The following is an 18,550-nucleotide window of genomic DNA, read 5'->3' as shown; positions in this document are numbered from 1 at the left end:
GAGCTGAGAGGGGAGAGAAAAGTAAATAAGCAAATATAAAATCGTAAGTATAGGGCTTCCCTGGTGGCACAGTGGTTGAAATTCCCCCTGCCGATGCAGGGGACACGGGTTCGTGCCCCGGTCCTGGTAGATCCCACATGCCGCGGAGCGGCTAGCCCCGTGAGCCATGGCCGCTGAGCCTGTGTGTCCGGAGCCTGTGCTCCACAATGGGAGAGGCCACAACAGTGAGAGGCCTGCGTACCGCAAAAAAAAAAAAAAAAAAAAAAAAATCATAAGTATAAATATGTAAATAAAAATTAAATAAATGGATAGAATAGTATATCAGGTAAGTGTTGGAGAAAAACAGCAAGCAGGGAAGGGAGATGGAGATTGTTAGCTGGTAGGAGGAGGCTGCAATCTGAAACTAAGTGGTCGATGAGGGCTTTCTGGGGAAGATAAAATATAAGAGGGAACTTAAGGTTGTGAGAGGGAGCAAGGTGCATATCTGGGAAGTGAATAGTACAAGCAGAGGGAACAGTCAGATGGAAAGGCAATGAGGCAAGAGTGGGTTTGGAGTATCCAAGGAGCAGAAAGGATGTCAGTGTGTGGAAAACAGAGGGAGCAAAGTGGAGAGGAGAAGGAAACAGTCAGACAGGAAACAGAGGCCCACATTTCTAGGGCTGTGGACGCACTTTGAGGACTTTGCTTTTCCTGTGAAGGAGCCATTGAAGAGACTTAAGTGACATGATCTCACTTATGTTTTAACAAGATTTCTCTGGACGCCATGTTGATTAGAGACTGTAGGAGAGTAAGGACAAGCCCCAGAAGACCAATAGTTGATTCAAAGAAGTGATTACTCAAACATGGTCCCCCTCCTCTGCATCAGTAAGGACGCAGAGCAGAAATCGGCAAAAAATGGCCACAAATCAAATCAGGCTCTCAGCCTGGATCTGTGGGACTGTGAGCTAATAATGGTTCTCACGTTTAGAAAGGTTGCTGAAGAAAAAAGCGTAGAAGTTACAGAAACTGTATAAGGCCCACAAAGCCTAACTGCTTAATTCTTTTTTTTTTTTAAGGGCAACTCATTCATTTATTGTTTAAAGATTGCAAGACAACTTCTGAATTTATGTAGCACAATTTAAATGTTTTACTTTTTTGATAAATCAGAGTATAATAGAGAAAACAATTAGTTTCCAGTAATATCTATATCTCTATGCAGAATTAAGTCTTCCACAGACATGTAACCTGGAAACAAAAGCCTGTTACAATAAGCAAAGCTTCAACAGAGCTGCTACTTTTCGGGCCAGGGAAAGGTTCATCCCTATAGGAGGAGGATGTGCTATGTAAAATGGCTGCAAGGTCACAGCCTTGAGGGCGCTGGAAGTCTATTATCCTATCCCACATTAAGTAGTTTGGTGAACTTCAAACGTCCGTTCATCTGCAACCAAGCTGGCAAACTTTAACTGATATTTCAAGCAGGTAAAAAATAAATTAAAAGAAATCCTTACACTGATGTTCCTTGATTCACACTGTTAAATGGTTCATTAACATGTAATTCTGGCTAAGAATTACATTTGAGACTCCTTGCTCAGATTTTGGTTAACAGTACAAATCTTTCAGAAATTCAAGTTCTTATTAATCAATAATTTGTCAGCTAGGATACATTCAGGCATCAGCTGCAACTACAGAATAGGTGCACTGCCTCAGCGCTGTGGAGAGACATAATCCAGAACGCTACTAGCAGACAAAACATCTGTTACTAGACAGCACAGGTGCAGTACAGCAAGACAAAACCAGACCAGCCGGAGAAAGAGGATCTCACCGCCCAGGGTCAGAAGGGAAGGGGTAAGGAACTGAAGTAGCACCGACGAATGGGGTCAGAAGGACCAAGACAACTGACGGTTGCAAGGCAAATTTTATTATGCTACAGTTGCAGATAATATAGACTAGAAAAAGGAAGGTTGCCAGATGGTGGTTTACATTATCTACAGACTGTCTCGGCTCAAGGTTAACTTCCCTGGGAGAAAACCCATAAACCCAGAATCATCAAAAATAACCTGCATGTGCAGGGGGGAGACAGCTTTGTTTGTCTCATTTTACATTCTTTCTGATCTCTGGGCCCTGGTGATTTATCTCCCATGGAATGGAACAAGGAGGGGAACAAGTAGGGACAGTCCCTTCGAGCGGCGGCCGCATGCCTGGCATGTCCTTACCTGCTCTCAAGGCTGACTGCTTCCCACAGGTCCCCCTTTTTTATGTTTTAACTTTTGCTGCAAAATAATTCCATGAAGTTTAGTGCCGAGAGTAGTATACTGTTGCATGAGGATACGAAACAGCCATGAGAAGATTATTATCAATAATAGGCAAATTATGGCCAGGGTAATAAATCCTGACAACCTTCCGGTAATCCAAGACTGAGGGTTTAACCACTTTAAATGATCCAGTAAAGTTTGAATTACATCTTCTGGCGAAACATCAACAAGATGTGTATTTTGTATATCCTGAATTTCAGCATTTAATTTCTTAAGATCAAGACTAATATTATTATCTGACCAAACACTCAGCAGATGCATTTTTACTTTTTCCCATTCCCAAATACAGTCACTGTACTTTTAAGGAGTAACACACATCCATGTATACTTTGCATGACAAGCTACACGCATCCTCAATTTTAATGCTGCCATCTGATCTCCAATCCCCAAAATTGCCTTTTTAAATTCACCTAACTTGTTATTAATCTGTAAATCTATGTGACTTTGTAAAGATAAAGCAAGACTGGTATGTTGAGATAACGGATTAGCAAAGTGAGCATGATGAATACTCTGTGAAAGAGCAAGACCGGCAGTAGCCACGGTAGCAGACAGAGCAGCCGAGGCAAGTAAACTTACTATTAGCCACCCAAGAAAGCGTCTCCTTCTCTGCAAGGCTTTAGAGAGTTCCACCCATGCCTGTACTCCAGTATCTTCATACCAAGGTTCTCTCAGATGTACAGGCACCATAACATACATGGGTTGCTTTAGTATAAGCACAGATTGCGTTCCTGCAGAAGGGAACATACAACTGCTAAAAGTACAATTAACACAGCTAATATTATATCCTCCTTTGGAAGAATTACCAATGTTAATAGAACCACACAAACGTGTATATGGAGGAGCAACACAAGTTTTAACAGGTGTACTGGAATAAGTTAGAGCTAGTTTCCATATATCCCTGTTCTTTTGAAATGTGATAAACCTATCTATGATGGGAAAAGAAGAGATAAGAATTGACACCTTGGTATAATCTATAGTATACCATATTTGGTTATTATTCCAAGATGCATTGCAACGTTCAAAACTGGATCCAGGAAAGTTAACAGTCATAAAAGGAGGCAATTGGTTTTTTGATTTTCTGTTAAGCATAGTAACCTTATGTCCAGCTATAAGTATCCCTTGTCCTCCAAGTAAACGCTTCATACAGAAATAATTTCCTGAATCTTCACCTGTAACCTTGGCTATAGTAATAGCGGAATCCCTAAGTGGTGAGGCGTATGAGATTTGACCTCTAATATTAATAGCTTGCCCATTTTATACCAAATGATGGTATCATTAAGATCCTCTCGTCGGCTGGTAGCCGGGCATGTAAGAGTAATGTTGGTTCCTGTAAAACGAAGGATGCCTGGAGAGCCTGACAAACTAATTGATTGATCCGTTCCCTCATAAACATCTGTATGCTCATAACTAATAGCCTTTACACATCCAGTTTCCAGATGCAATGGGCTAAGACAGACAGGATAGGTACTAAACCAGTTAGTATAATTTACATATTGATTTGTTTTATATTCCCAATAAGAGGCCCATAAACAGTTATCATTGTAAAATACAGGAAACTGTGCTTCAGACCAAGATATGGGTTGTAATAGTGGAGGATCAGGTACATAGGCCCAGTAAGTTGCTGCATTAACAGAGGGAACACATGAAATGGTTGCCAACAGAACCAAAAATAAAGTTACAGGTGTAACAGGATTATTCTGTTGTTTCACTGACTCTTGAGCTCGTGAAACCAGTTGTTTAATTTGTCCCCAAGTTGGAACATCACTCCTTTGAGTCGTCCTGGCAAGTGGTCTCCTCTTCTTCTTCTTTTTCTGAATCAACACTGTCAAATTTTCCGGAGAGGTGCAGAGCTTCTTCATCTTCTGAACTAGGTGAGCTGTGGCGAGCCATCTATTTGCTTGACTAAGCGCTCAGGAAGCCAGCAAGGTCCAGGCGCTGATCTGGGATAAGATACACACGTGACCACGTCCCCAAATCAACACAGGATCAGGACCACGCCAAGTGCTGGTTAACGGATCTTTCCAGAGGACCTCCGGAGATTAAGAGGCCAATCTTGGCTCAGCCACAAACCTTCCCCCTGCAGAGCAGCCAAATTTGTCAACAGTGAGAACATTTAAAATAAACAGAGCATGATTTATAAGGTTACGTGGTGTTGTTCTAGACAATTCCCCCCTTTTTATTTTTTCAATAGTTAGCTTTAAAGATCTATTTGCACGTTCTATAATACCTTGTCCTTGAGGGTTATATGGAATGCCTGTAATATGGGTAATTTTGTAATGAATTACAAAATGTTGCAAAAGCAGCGGGCCCATTATCTGTTTGAATAATTTTGGGAAGGTTCATGAAAGCAAAACAGTGTAATAAATGAGTGATAACATGTTTAGTAGCTCCTCCGGTCTGTGCTGTAGCACAGAGGAAATCAGAGTAAGTATCGATAGTGACATGAACAAACTGTCATTTCCCAAAAGACGGGATATGAGTAACATCCATTTGCCATAAATGTCTAGGTAATAATCCACGAGGATTAACAACATAATGTGGAACAGGAAGGTGAGGTAAGCATTGTGGGCATTGCTTAACAATTTGTCGGGCGGCTTCACGAGTAAGGGAAGATTGTGTGTGTAATGTAGCCGTCGACTGACGGTGTAGAGCGTGCAACGGCTGTGCTGCTTGGGAAGCAGTCTGATCATAACTTACCGTAATATGAGGGTGTCCAGGACATGGACCATGAGTATCAACAGTATGAAGATAATGAATGCAGTACATTAGCCATTCTTGACAGCATGACGAACGGAAAGGAGGAGTACAGTAAATTGGGACATGTCCTGCTTTAGGGAAAAGAGATTGAGGAGGAGGAGTAACTTCAACTCTATTCTTGGGAGGAAAATGTACAGGATAAAGATCACGTTTACATCGAGTTAAAACATCTGCAGTCGCATTAAGTTTAGTCAATGGACCAGGCAAGTTAGAATGAGCACGGATATACAGACCTGCAACAGGACCATCGTGGGAACGAATAAGCTGTTGAAGCAAACGAAAAGAGGATGATAATTCAGGGTTATTAGTATGTCCTATGTCGCAGTCTCCAGAAGAAATCATAAGCTAATAAGATATTTACTATCAGAAAACAAATGAAAAGATATAGAAGGCAAATGTTTAAAAGCCATAATGACAGCATACAGTTCAACACGTGGAGCTGAAGTCAAGGAAGTTTCTTTAATGAGGTTTGCTCCGTCGTCAATGATTACAGTAGCCACTCCTGAAGAAGAACCGTCCGTAAAAACCAAAGGTACATGAGGAACAGGCTGTTGCCTAATTATAGAAGGAAAGATATGAGTTAAGTTTGCTGAATTGGATCAATTTATCAGCAGGGTCATGGCATTCCAAGGTACCTGAAAATCCTGCAAGAGCAAGACCCCATTCATTACTATGTTGAAAAAGGCAATTTTGTTGACTAACTGAATAAGGGATAATAATTTGAGAAGGTTCTATACTTATAGGTTGTAAGCATCTAGTTCTACCTTGCATTATTAAATTACTAATAAGTTCATAATAAGGGTTAATAACTTTAGAGGGTGTAGTTTTCATATGAATCTATTCAATAATTCCAACAGTTTGCCATAAGACGGCAGTAGGCACATGAGGAGTTGGACAAATTATGAAGAAAATTGGAAGGTGAGTATGAATCCTAGTTAATTGTGTAGAACTGATAGATCTATTGACTATCTGTAAAGCTTGAAATCCTTCTGGAGTCATAGAGCGTGAAGAAGAAGGATCTGAGTCACCTTTAAGAACATCAAAGAAAGGCTGTAATTGAGCAGTAGTAAGTTTTAAGGAAGGCCTTAGCCAATTAATATCTCCAAGTAATTTTTGAAAATCATTTAATGTTTTTAAATTATCAACTCGAATTTGCAGTTTTTGAGGCCTAATAGTAGTCTTATCAATGTATTTTCCCAAATATAAAAATGGAGATTGTCTTTGAATTTTTTTTGAGGCAATGACCAAGCCAAATGATTGCAAGGACTGTTGTAAAAACTGAAAAGCAGTCTCTAATAAAGAAATATTATCAGTGGCTAAAAGTATATCATCCATATAATGTATGAGATATAACGATGGAAACCTTTTTCTCACAGGAGTCAAGGCCTGAGCCACATATTTTTGGCATAATGTAGGACTATTTGCCATGCCCTGAGGCAATACTTCCCATTGAAATCTCCTCATGGCTTCCTTAAAATTTAAGGAAGGCAAGCTAAAAGCAAAATGTTTTCTATCTTCAGGAAACAAAGGAATAGTGAAAAAACAATCTTTTAAATCTATAACTAAAAGATGATAATTGTGTGGTATGGCTGTTGGAGAGGGTAGGCCTGGTTGAAGAGCTCCCATTATTAGCATAGTTTTATTAACAGCTCTTAGATCCTGTAATAACCTATATTTTCCAGATTTTTTCTTGATAATAAAAATAGGAGTATTCCAAGGACTACTGGAAATTTCTAAATGCCCTAATTGTTCCAGTACTAATTGTTCTGCAGCTTCTAATTTCTCCTTTGTGAGGAGCCACTGGTCCACCCATACAGGGTCATCAGTCAGCCAAGTAATTGGATCAGCAGTGAGTGGAGGAGAATCCAAGGCTCCTAAGAAAAACCCAGACCTAGTCTATCATTTTTTATTATCACATCAATAGGATAGACAGTTCCTTGTTGATTTGTTCCCAGCCCTTTTGTGGGAAGAAATCCTTGATCCAACATCATATTAGAGACTTGAAAGTTTGGACTATAAAGTAATACTCCCATTTCTTTTAATATATCTCGGCCCCAGAGGTTTAAAGGCAGCCCAGGCAAAACATAAGGCTGGAAGTATCCTGAATGGCCCTCACTATCTTGCCATAATAAAAACTGACTACTTTGCATAGGAGAAGAGCTTTGTCCTATTACGTGAAGTTCTGTAATAGTAGGACTAATGGGCCAATGTTTAGGCCAGTGTATCTGCGTCATAACAGAGACATCAGCTCCAGTGTCTAACAAACCTGAAAAAACCTTTCCATTAATGGTTCATTTCATTTCTGGACGTTCTTTCCCTATCTTCTGAATCCAGTAGGCAGCATTAGACGATCCAAAAGCCTTTGTTTCTCTCTTTTGATGTTGTCAAATTTGTCCATGAGGTACAAAGGGCAAAAGTAGCAATTGTGCAATTTTATCACCAGGAGAAATAGTTATTATATTTTTAATAGTTTGTGCCATGACTTTTATTTCTCCTTCGTAGTCAGAATCTGTGACTCCTGGCATAATAGTTAAACCTTTCATGGTGACACTACTTCTTCCCAATAACAGTCCCATCAAACCCTTGGGTAAAGGTCCACAGATGCCCGTAGAGAGGGCCTGAGGACCCATTTCAGGAGTTAATACATATCGGGCGGAGGTACTGAGCTCCAGTCCTGCGCTTCCTGGTGTTGCTCTGGAGAGCGAGGATATTGTATGTTTTTGTTTTTGGTTAATGTCTGATTGATAATTTGAGGAGGATACACAGACATTGCCCTTATTATTTGTTGGGGCCGGGGAAGGCCCCGGGAGGAGTTCCCCGACAGTGGTGGCCCATCCTTGTGGGCCACTGAGCAACCATCTTGTGCCCAATGTTTTCCCCTGTTGCATTTAGGGCATAAACCAGGGATTTTCTGACCATCTGGAGGTTTTTGAGTAGGGAAGGAAGGACTAGGGTTAGAATTAAAAGATCTACATTCTCTAGCAAAATGACCTGCCTTTCCGCATTTAAAACAAGTCTTTGTTTTCTTTTGACTGTTTTTAAACCCCACTTTAGTTAATGCTGCAGCCACAGCAGCACCCTGTATGTAAGTAGGCCCAATGTCTGCACAAAGGCGAATATAATCCTCCAATGTTCCCCGTTTTCTCCAAGGTCGAATCGCAGCCTGACATGCATTATTAGCATTCTCAAAAGCAAGCTGCTTAACTACAATTGTACCAGTGAGTCCGTCCACAATGAGTCTCCCCACCGCCTGTGACAATCTATCTACAAAATCAGCATATGGTTCATCAGGTCCCTGTCTAATTGTTGAAAGATCCTCAGTTTTGTGTGTAGAAGGTCATTTCCTCCAGGCTTGTAATGCCAAATGATTTATTTGAGGATAAGCAACAAAGGGATAAGTTAATTGATCTTGTAAAGAAAGATATTGTCCTTCCCCAATCAGCATATGATAATCAACTGGAATATTATGGGCAGCATTCTTTTCTGCTTGTTCAGCAGCCCGTTCATAAAAATCAAACTTCCATATTAAATAATCTCCACCATTTAAACAAGCTCGTGCAATAGACTTCCAATCGGCGGGGGGGAAGAGCTTCTCCTGTCAACCATAGCAGTAGGAAAAGGAGCAGTGGGCCCATATTGAGCACAGGCAGATTTTCAATCTTTCAAAACTTTAAAAGGGAGAGACTGATGCTCCTTAGTAGCTTGTTGAGGATTATTAGAATCAGGTCTTTCTATGACGGGACAACGGAAAATAGGATCTTCTCCTCGTTTTATTGCTCCTCGTACAGCGCGCTGCAAGGGACTGAGCATTTTTACAGATGTAGATTTTTGAGGAAGACAGTCCTTATTAACCTGCAGCTTTTTCACTGACTTATCTATCATAGCCATTAGAAAATCATCCTCAGGATATTTCTCTCTTTTATGTTTAAAAGCCTCATCTGTTAAGTCCAAATGTTCCTTTTCATCTAAAATATTTAAATTAATTAGCTCTTTCGGTTTAGGAAGTGGCGACACAGTAGCTGATAATACAGTCTCTCCTTCTGTCAGAGGCTTATGTCTTTCTGACTTTACATTCAAATCAACACTATCATGAGAAGAATCTAAACATATTTTTATCAGAGTCCACAAACTATATGTAACAACAGGAGTATGAGTAGGCCCTCGAGACTCATAATAATTTTTTAAATCTTCTCCAACTTTCTGCCAGATTTCTATGTCAACAGAGCTGCCATCAGGAAACCAGGGAGATACACCATGGATATGCTGTAAAAATTCAGTCAACTGTGAGGTAGAAACTTTATTACCCCGAGCTTTAAGCATCGAAAGTAAAACCTGAGCAAATAATTCACACTCCTTTGAGCCCTTCTGCCCCATCTTATTTTACTTCTGACTATTGCCTTATGCCTCTATTAGTTTCACTTTTACTGGTGGCCACACATATTTTGCATAAGGGTTCTCTTACCTGCACTTTCTTTTTCTTTTAATTGCCTTCACGCTTCAGGTCCCTGTTCGAGTGCCACTTGCCGCGGACCAGCCGGAGAAAGAGGATCTCACCGCCCAGGGTCAGAAGGGAAGGGGTAAGGAACTGAAGTAGCACCGACGGATGGGGTCAGAAGGACCAAGACAACTGATGGTTGCAAGGCAAATTTTATTATGCTACAGTTGCAGATTATATAGACTAGAAATCGGAAGGTGGCCAGATGGTGGTTTACATTATCTACAGACTGTCTCGGCTCAAGGTTAAATTCCCTGGGAGAAAACCCATAAAACCAGAAGCATCAAAAATAACCTGCATGTGCAGGGGGGAGACAGCTTTGTTTGTCTCATTTTACATTCTTTCTGATCTCTGGGCCCTGGTGATTTATCTCCCATGGAATGGAACAAGGAGGGGAACAAGTAGGGACAGTCCCTTCGAGCAGCGGCCGCATGCCTGGCATGTCCTTACCTGCTCTCAAGGCTGACTGCTTCCCAAACATATGTTGCCTTGTTTAAGCCTCAAGCCCTCGATCCTTTGTTGAAATACAATAATTTCATTCCTATGGTTTTCAGTACCAAAAACTCAGCCTCCAGGAGGGCTAAAGTCTAATTTGTACTCCAAACCAAGTAGCAGTGCAGTTCGCTACTACTGAGGCTGAATCCATAAAGACTTCAAGACCACGTCCAGAAGACAAGTTATTATATATAATACCCTAGAAGGTCTGAAACATAATTATCATATACATAGCTGGTCCTTCAGAGCTTTTTACCTATAACATGTTTTTTGATGAAAGTTATTTAATGTACTGGAGATAACTGTGACTTACTGATCAAATATTTGAATACTTATACTTACCTGGGATTTCATTTCTGCTGAAAGAAAAAGGAAGGACAGGACCCACTAAAAAAAAAAACAAACTTTAGCAATGAAAGTAAAAATCTTAACACACACTATCACTTTTGGAAGCAGCATAGAGGGGCAGTCAACGGTAAAACACTGGTGAAATAGGTCAAAACTCTAGGCCAAAAATCCATTATTATTATCATCAGTGACAGTACCACAACTGTGCCCTTCAGAATTAATAATCGCTCCTAAGAAACTTCATTTGGCATCAGAAGATGTGTTTAAGAGAAACACTCTGGGAGGTTTTGAATCAGACTTGGTTTTTTCTTCGCCAAGTTACAGGAGAATTTTTAAAGTGGGGGGAAGGGAAGAAGGAAACGGACCAGGAAAAGAATTTAAGCCATCATCTATAAACCAACAAAGCACTGATAGTTCCAAACATTATGTCACAAACTAAAATGACTGATGTAGGCTCAAGTGGTTTATAAAACCTATAAAAAGACTACAGCAGCAAAGTCCCCATTTATCTGTAGAGTTCAGAAACTAAAACAAGGAATATTTTAGCTTAAAACCTTATCTCAAGAGAATCATATACACTTCACATGAATAAAAATACCTGAAACCAAACATTTTTAAAAGCTCCAATACCCAAAATATAAAGAAAAATATTAATCCAGAAGACTCAATCAATCCATGATAATCACAAAACGGCTGGGCAATCTCTATCTCCCTTCCACACTAACCATCCATCCCATGGAAGACCAAGGGAGATCAGACCTTCCAGACTTACCTTCCAGACCTTCCAGACACCTGGCTGCTGCAAAATTCTATGGAGACTCCTTGTGGAACAGCAGTTTCCCATCTCTTGTGTCTCTCCCTATCACGATCATGATCATGCAGGAAGCAAGTCTGGCTGTGCTATTTCTTATCATTGTCTGTCACCCATCTGCAACATGGTATTGTACGGATAAGGAAAAAGTAGTTCCCTTTCCCCCAGAAGGTTGAGGCTCAGGTACAGGGTAATTCTCCTGTGCACACAGTCATTATTTAGGCCGACTCAGTGACTTCAACAGGCTTAATCATGTGATCAGGTTTGTTGCCAGCTGCGTAATGCTCCCACATCTGTAGATAGAGCCGCTCTAGGTCCATTGTGTATCGTTTGGTGTTGAACAGAGGGCTAGATGTTCTCTGCTTCCAGACTTTGCCACGAATTTTCTTCAGGTATTCTAGATCAGTTCCCAGTTTCACAGCTATGTCTTCATATTCTTGACTATTTTTAGCAATAAGCTCAAGACAGCCTAAACAAGTGAGCTGGGAAGCTGCAACTCGGGAAGCAAGAGTCTCTCCTGGCATAGTCACCATGGGTGTCCCTGACCAAAGGACATCCATCCCTGTGGTGTGTCCATTACAGAGTGGAGTGTCCAAGCAGACATCAGCCAGCTGGCCTCGCCGAACATGTTCCTCTTTAGGAGCAACAGGTGAAAAAATGATACGGTTCTGGGGAAGGCCCATATTTTGTGCGTACTGTTGAATATTAGGTTCTCCTACTGCTGGAAAACGCAACAGCCACAGTACACTATTGGGAACACGCTTCAGAATATTTGCCCACATCTGCAAAGTAGATGGGTCAATTTTATATAACTGATTGAAGTTACAGTACACAATGGCATCTTCCGGTAACCCGTACTGAGAACGTGTGGTTACAATAATGGTACGGGGAACCTCCTCTCCAGTGGCAGCCTTAATGTTGATCTGGGTAGTTGCCAGTCCATTGCTAAGACTGAATCCATTAATTGTTATCTGAATTTGTCCTCTGTTAATCATTTCAATAACTGCCTCTGCAATAGTATTCATAGGAATGACAGGCATATTAAGAGCTGTATTACTGCTGTCTGCGGTGTCTCCTCCATCAGGACATTTCATCTTGACAATTTGCACATCTGGGAGACTATCAAGAAATGCTTTGAGGTCGATGCCATTCAGCACAATCCGATTGTCATAAATGTGCCCATTGGACTTAAAATCGATGACTGCTTTCTTCTTCAGGTGGGGGAACATATTGGCATGATCACCAATAAAGAAAGTATGGGGCATATAAGCCAGTTTCTCAGAATACTGCTCAGCAACTTCAGCAGGTGAAGTTTCCTGATCAGTGATGATATAATCCATGAAAAGCACGCCACTGGTCCCAGGGTAGCCCAGCCACATTGCCTGAATAGGAGCTGGCCTGAGAGCAAAGAGTTCATTTCGAGCACCCCTGGTATAACCATTCATATTTACAAGGATGTGTATACCATCTTGATGGATGCGATCAGCTGCTTTCCCATTGCATGGAATCTGAGAAAGATCAATGAAATGATGGGCTTCTGCCATCACCTTCGCTCGGAAGTTTGTGCCATCATCTGGGCTCAGGGCATAACAGAAGACCTCAAATTTATCAGGATTGTGCGTGCCTGGAATAGACTGCATAAGGTGAGAAGTAGGATGATTCCCAAAGTCAGAACTCACGTATCCTACACGCAGTCGACCATCACTGAGCTTCAAGTCTTTTGGATGTTCGTACGGTGGTTTATGAAGGACACTGATCTCATCCAAGCAGAGGTTCCCATGGCTCTCAGCAATAGCCTTCCTGAAGCCATGAGAAAGAGGATACAGCATACTATGATGAGGCTGCACAGAAGGCAACCTATTCTTCTCCAGCTGGTCAGCCACAATGCTGACCAACTTCTTCATTCGCTCATCATAGTCTGTCCAATCACAGACAATCTGCAGGCAATGAGCCAAATCACAATAAGCGTCAGGAAAGTCAGGTTCAAGCTTCAGAGCAGTGCGATAAGAAGCAATTGCTTCTGGAATATTCCCTGAATCCTTGTGAATGGAAGCCAGATTGCTGTGGGCATCCGCAAGTGCAGGGTTAATCTGAATGGCACGAGTATAACACTGCAAGGCTCCCTGAACATCCTGCATCTCCTTTAGAGTGTTTCCCATGTTACAGTAGGCGTCAGCAAAGGTAGGACTGATTCGAACAGCCTCCTTATAATGCATCAGAGCTTCCTGCAGTTTTCCCTGCTGCTCCAATACACTTGCTAAATTTGAATGGGCAACAGCAAACTCTGGGAAGACTTCTAATGCTTTACGATACAAGCGAACTGCCTCTTCAATGTTTCCCTGGTCTCCTTTGATATTGGCCAGGTTATTCAGAGAGTCTGCATGGGTGGGGCACAGCCGCAGAGCTGTATTATAACAATCTTCTGCTTCGGCAACACGGCCCTTCTCTTCCAGAGCGTTGGCTAGGTTGCAGTAAGCATCAGGGAAATGTGGTTGCAATTCAATAGCTCGCCTGTAGGTGTCTATTGCCAGATCCATCAGGCCTTGCTCATAGTATACACAAGCCAGGTTGGCACGTACCACTGCATGATTTGGGCTCAAGCTTAGGGCACAAAGGTAAGCTGCCACAGCTCTGTCAAAAATCCGTGCCTCTTTCAAGACATTTCCTAAATTGATATAAGCATCCAGAAAATTGGGGTCAAGGGTGACAGCCTTTTCAAAGTGATGAATTGCAAGCCAAATCTCCCCTTGTGCATTGAAAACACAGCCAAGATTACTCCAAGCTACTGCAAAGTTCGGTTGCGTCTCCACTGCTTTCAAATAACATGCCTTGGCTCCTTCCAAGCGACCCAGGGCTTTGAGCAGGTTCCCCAGGTCACTGCGAACACAGTACAAATCAGGATTGCACTGAAGAGCAGAGACGTAAGCTTGTACTGCCCCTTGCATGTCGCCTGCTGCTACCAAAGCGGCTGCCAGGTTAACATAACCGTCGATGAAATCTGGCTTGAGATGCAATGCATGCCGGTAATGCTCCATTGCTTCCTGCAACTGCCCTCTTTCCTTGTACACATTCCCCAAATTCGAATAGGCTTCTGCCAGAAGAGGGTTCTGTTTAATTGCCAGAGTACTAAAGTGGGCAGATCTGTCCAGCCTTCGACACTGGAAGTGTAGAGATGAAAGTAATAAAAGTACTCCAGTATTGTCAGGCTCTTGTCTCCACAGCTGCATGCAGCGTCTCTCAGCTGCCTCAAAATCTCCTGCCTGATATTCTCGATGTGCCAACTCAGCTAACCCTTGGAAGGAAAGCATACGTTTCGTTGGTTCTGTGCTGTCAGCCACGTTGCCCACAGAAGACGCCATCTGGAGCTTCTGGAGAGAGTGAGAAAAGGGGGTAATTGAGTCCCGCTGCCGCCACTACTGGCAAGAATGTTTCCAGAGGTAGCAAATACGAGGGCAGCAGCCGTACCACTGCTTTGGCAGGCTTAAGCGGCGGCAACAGTTACAGGCACCGAACCTTAGGAACTCTGGTTGGCCATCTACCTCTCACGCTCTTGAAATCTTAATTCTTAACCCTGCCCTCTTCCACCATTTTTCTCCTAATCAGGGAATAAAAATTACCTATACACTTGCCTTAGAAGAAATCAAAAGTCAGTAGTCCAAACACTTTTTAAATTTTTGTTTTCTGTCCAGTTGGAAAGGAAATACATGATTGACTTTACTTCATCATTCACGTAGTCAATGTGGAAAACATTAGGGCCGTGTATTTCAATACAGTAAGATCAGAAAATTTTAAATTGGCCTTCCCAAACCACTAATAAGTAACCAACGTTGTATATAATGCTCAAATCTTAGAGACTGAGTTTGATATTTTAAAAGTTCTGAAAGGATTAGCTAATTTCTCCTCATCATATTTCTCATGCCTCAAACCCGAGTATTACTTTTTTAAAAATAAATCTATTTATCTTTATTTATTTTTATTTTGGCTGCGTTGGGTCTTCAATGCTGCGTGCAGACTTTCTCTAGTTGCGGCGAGCGGGGGCTACTCTTTGTTGCGGTGCCCGGGCTTCTCATCACAGCAGCTTCTATTGTTGTTCCACAACTCTATGGGTTCCTTTTTAGTTCCTATGAAGAACCCTAGGAATTAGTTCATGGAATTATAAGTTTTTGCAAACTTGTCAAAAGTGAGATATTTTAACTTCCATCAGGTAAGACCAGCGTCTCTTTCTTTGCCAATTTTCCTTCTATCATATTCCGCTATGTTGGATCATATTGGAATGGCCACAGGCTTTTTTGAAATCTGGCTAAGGAGATTTTCTTTTTTCTGTGGTACGCGGGCCTCTCACTGTTGTGGCCTCTCCCGTTGTGGAGCACAGGCTCTGGACGCACAGGCTCAGCGGCCATGGCTCACGGGCCTAGCCGCTCCGCGGCATGTGGGATCTTCCCGGACCGGGACACGAACCCGTGTCCCCTGCGTCGGCAGGTGGACTCTCAACCGCTGCACCACCAGGGAAGCCCTAAGGAGATGTTTTAAGTGAGGCTATTATGTGATTTTCAGACACCGCCGTATGTAATTGACTATATACTATCCCATTACAGGAATAACTTCCAGTACTCATACTGACTACTCTACTGACTTAACCTAGCACAAGACACAGAAGCATAAGGACAAAAACCACCTTACAATATAGCCATGTCTTGCACTTCACAGCTCTCAAAGCATGTGCGTTTGAAGAAGAAAAAAACAACTGAAAAGTACAAAACCAGAAGCTATTCTGTGGAAAATTATTTCAATCATCAGGCATGTGAAAGATAAGTCAAAGATTCAGCTCTCATCAATGCTTAGTCAAAACGGAAATTTTCTTCTGTCAGGAATATACTCCAGGGGCTTCCCCGATGGCGCAGTGGTTAAGAAGCCACCTGCCAATGCAGGGGACAAGGGTTCGAGCCCTGGTCCGGGAAGATCCCACATGCCACGGAGCAACTAAGCCGGTGTGCCACAACTACGGAACCTGCGCTCTAGAGCCCGTGAGCCACGACTATTGAGCCTGCGAGCCACAACTACTGAAGCCTCCGTGCCTAGCACCCGTGCTCTGCAACAAGAGAAGCCACCGCAGTGAGAAGCCTGTGCACCGCAACGAAGAGTGGCCCCCAGTCCCTGCAAGTAGAGAAAGCCTGCGCACAGCAACGAAGACCCAACACAGCCAAAAATAAATAAATAAATGAATATACTCCATCAACAATGTGTGTAATGGAATGGTGTATTTTATCAGAATCCCTGTAATGCACAGACCTATAGCAGTACTGAAATCAGTAATGCATTTATAATAGTAAATACTTATGAGGAAGTAATCCATAGAGGTTTTCTCAAAGTTAACAATGAAAATTAATGTGACATTATCAATAATAAATTGTGAAGCTGAAATAAACTTTTCTAAACTATTAATAACTAGAAGCAAATTCTAATCAACCATGTTACAAGAAACCTATGTCTAAAAACTGCAAAGTTTATTTCTTAAAATTTTATTTCGAAAATACATAAACTGTCGTATGAGGAGGCAGTTAAAGAATATATAGCTAAAAGAGTGGGGGAAAAGTTTTATAGAGACACATCTGGCAGTAGTTAATTTTTAAATGTCATTTTTCTAGATTTTGTGACACCTATAGTATTGATATTTGAAAGCATTTAAAAAATTGTAATTTGAAGATTTGCTACTTCCAGGTAGAATAAAATATTTTGAAGCAAAACAACGTTTCCACTGAGAAAAACAAAAAAAGCCAAATGAAATAGCCAGCATTCAATCAAAAAGTTCTAGACAAACCAAGAGATAGAATCATATGGCTAAAATTCTAAGAAAAGAACAGATAATACAAAAATATTTATATAAGATATTGTGTATCTTTATCAGGAAAAGTCTTTATCAAGAAAAGACTTCAAAATCATCAGAATTAATATTATATTTTATTTATTTGTATGTTATATTTACATATAGATATTTATATATTTATATAAAGAACTTAAAGATAAAGCCCTAGTTAAGGCAGTGACAATAGCAGTAGCAGTGGGAGTGAAAAGAAATGGTTATATTCAAGCATATTTTGTCAGGAAAAGTCCAAGATCAAATGTCTGACTGCATACATGGGATGGATAGACGGAGTGGGAAAAATCAAAGTTAACTATAGAGGTTCTAGTGAAGATGGGGTTGCCGTCACCCAACCCAAGGGGCTGCGATCATCCCCAAGGTCTAGGAGACTCAAAGGGAAGGTCATGGTCAGAGGCAAAGTTAATTGGTGGGAAAATAAGACTCCCAGTCTCTCCATCTCCTTATACCAGTTTTTTTTTTAAACATCTTCATTGGAGTATAATTGCTTTACAATGGTGTGTTAGTTTCTGCTTTATAACAAAGTAAATCAGTTATACATATGTCCCCATATCTCCTCCCTCTTGCATCTCCCTCCCTCCCACCCTCCCTATCCCACCCCTCTAGGTGGTCACAAAGCACCGAGCGCATCTCCCTGTGCTATGCGGCTGCTTCCCACTAGCTATCTCTTCCTTATACCAGTTTTGTTTTTCTGCTCATATACGTAGCAGCATTTCATTCAAGGGGAAAGTCATTGATCTGACTGGTCAAATTAAACAACATAGTTCAAGGCACATTTACAGTGGTTAGTTCCTCCACAATTTAGAAAGTCACATTCACAATTTCCCTCTTCCTATGCCGCGGAACACATTGGCCATTCCTCCAAAGTTTCCACTCCACAGAGTGGACCAGAGATGACGTTAGCCCAGAACTGAGAGCTTGGCATGAGATGGTGTCAGCCCCACGTAGAGCTCTGGCATAAGTTATAACCCAACCCAGGTCTACAGAGAGCTCTGCATGGAATCCTGGGAGTAAACTCAGCCATAATAATGTGATTCTGTTTTTCATTTGCTTTTCTTCCTTGCTTCACTTTCCCTGGCCACTCTGACAAACAAACTTTCAGGCATTCCTGGGCCACTCACTAACTTTATTCCATTTAATGTCATCCAGATTCCCAAGAAAATTACTAACTATAAGGAGGGAAATTTGGAACATGGTGAGTTTTAGATGCCTGAAATATACAGGTCATTGAATCCAGTTAAGTAGCAAATTATCTGGATCTCAAACATGCCAGTAGAATAGCAGACTAAGCTCAATTTAATGTACTCTTACTGGAGACACATGTAAATTCTGGGTCAATTTTGAACAAGTTAAAAGCACCTAGCTGAGATTAAAAGAAAGAAAGGAACACCTGCATGTTTCAGAAAGTAACAGAGAAATTAAATCCAGAGAAAGAAGAGCGGACTGATGTCTGTGGGTTCCGTTCCTTAGTATAG

The 18,550-nt window shown here is 41.5% G+C and overlaps 2 pseudogenes; one reads left to right on the top strand and one right to left on the bottom strand.

Moving 5' to 3' along the window:
• Positions 1-18,550, top strand: part of LOC149749777 (UDP-N-acetylglucosamine--peptide N-acetylglucosaminyltransferase 110 kDa subunit pseudogene) — a 192,435-nt pseudogene that overhangs the window by 83,964 nt on the left and 89,921 nt on the right.
• On the bottom strand, positions 1,876-15,682 carry LOC149749778 (UDP-N-acetylglucosamine--peptide N-acetylglucosaminyltransferase 110 kDa subunit pseudogene; annotated as a pseudogene).

Source organism: Delphinapterus leucas, chromosome 3, assembly GCF_059928025.1.
Source record: "Delphinapterus leucas isolate spDelLeu-1000000601 "Yukka" chromosome 3, BTC_Dleu_Yukka2, whole genome shotgun sequence".
NCBI lineage: Eukaryota > Metazoa > Chordata > Mammalia > Artiodactyla > Monodontidae > Delphinapterus > Delphinapterus leucas.
Note: the sequence above shows the minus strand (reverse complement) of the source record. Positions and strands in the feature narration are given on the sequence as shown.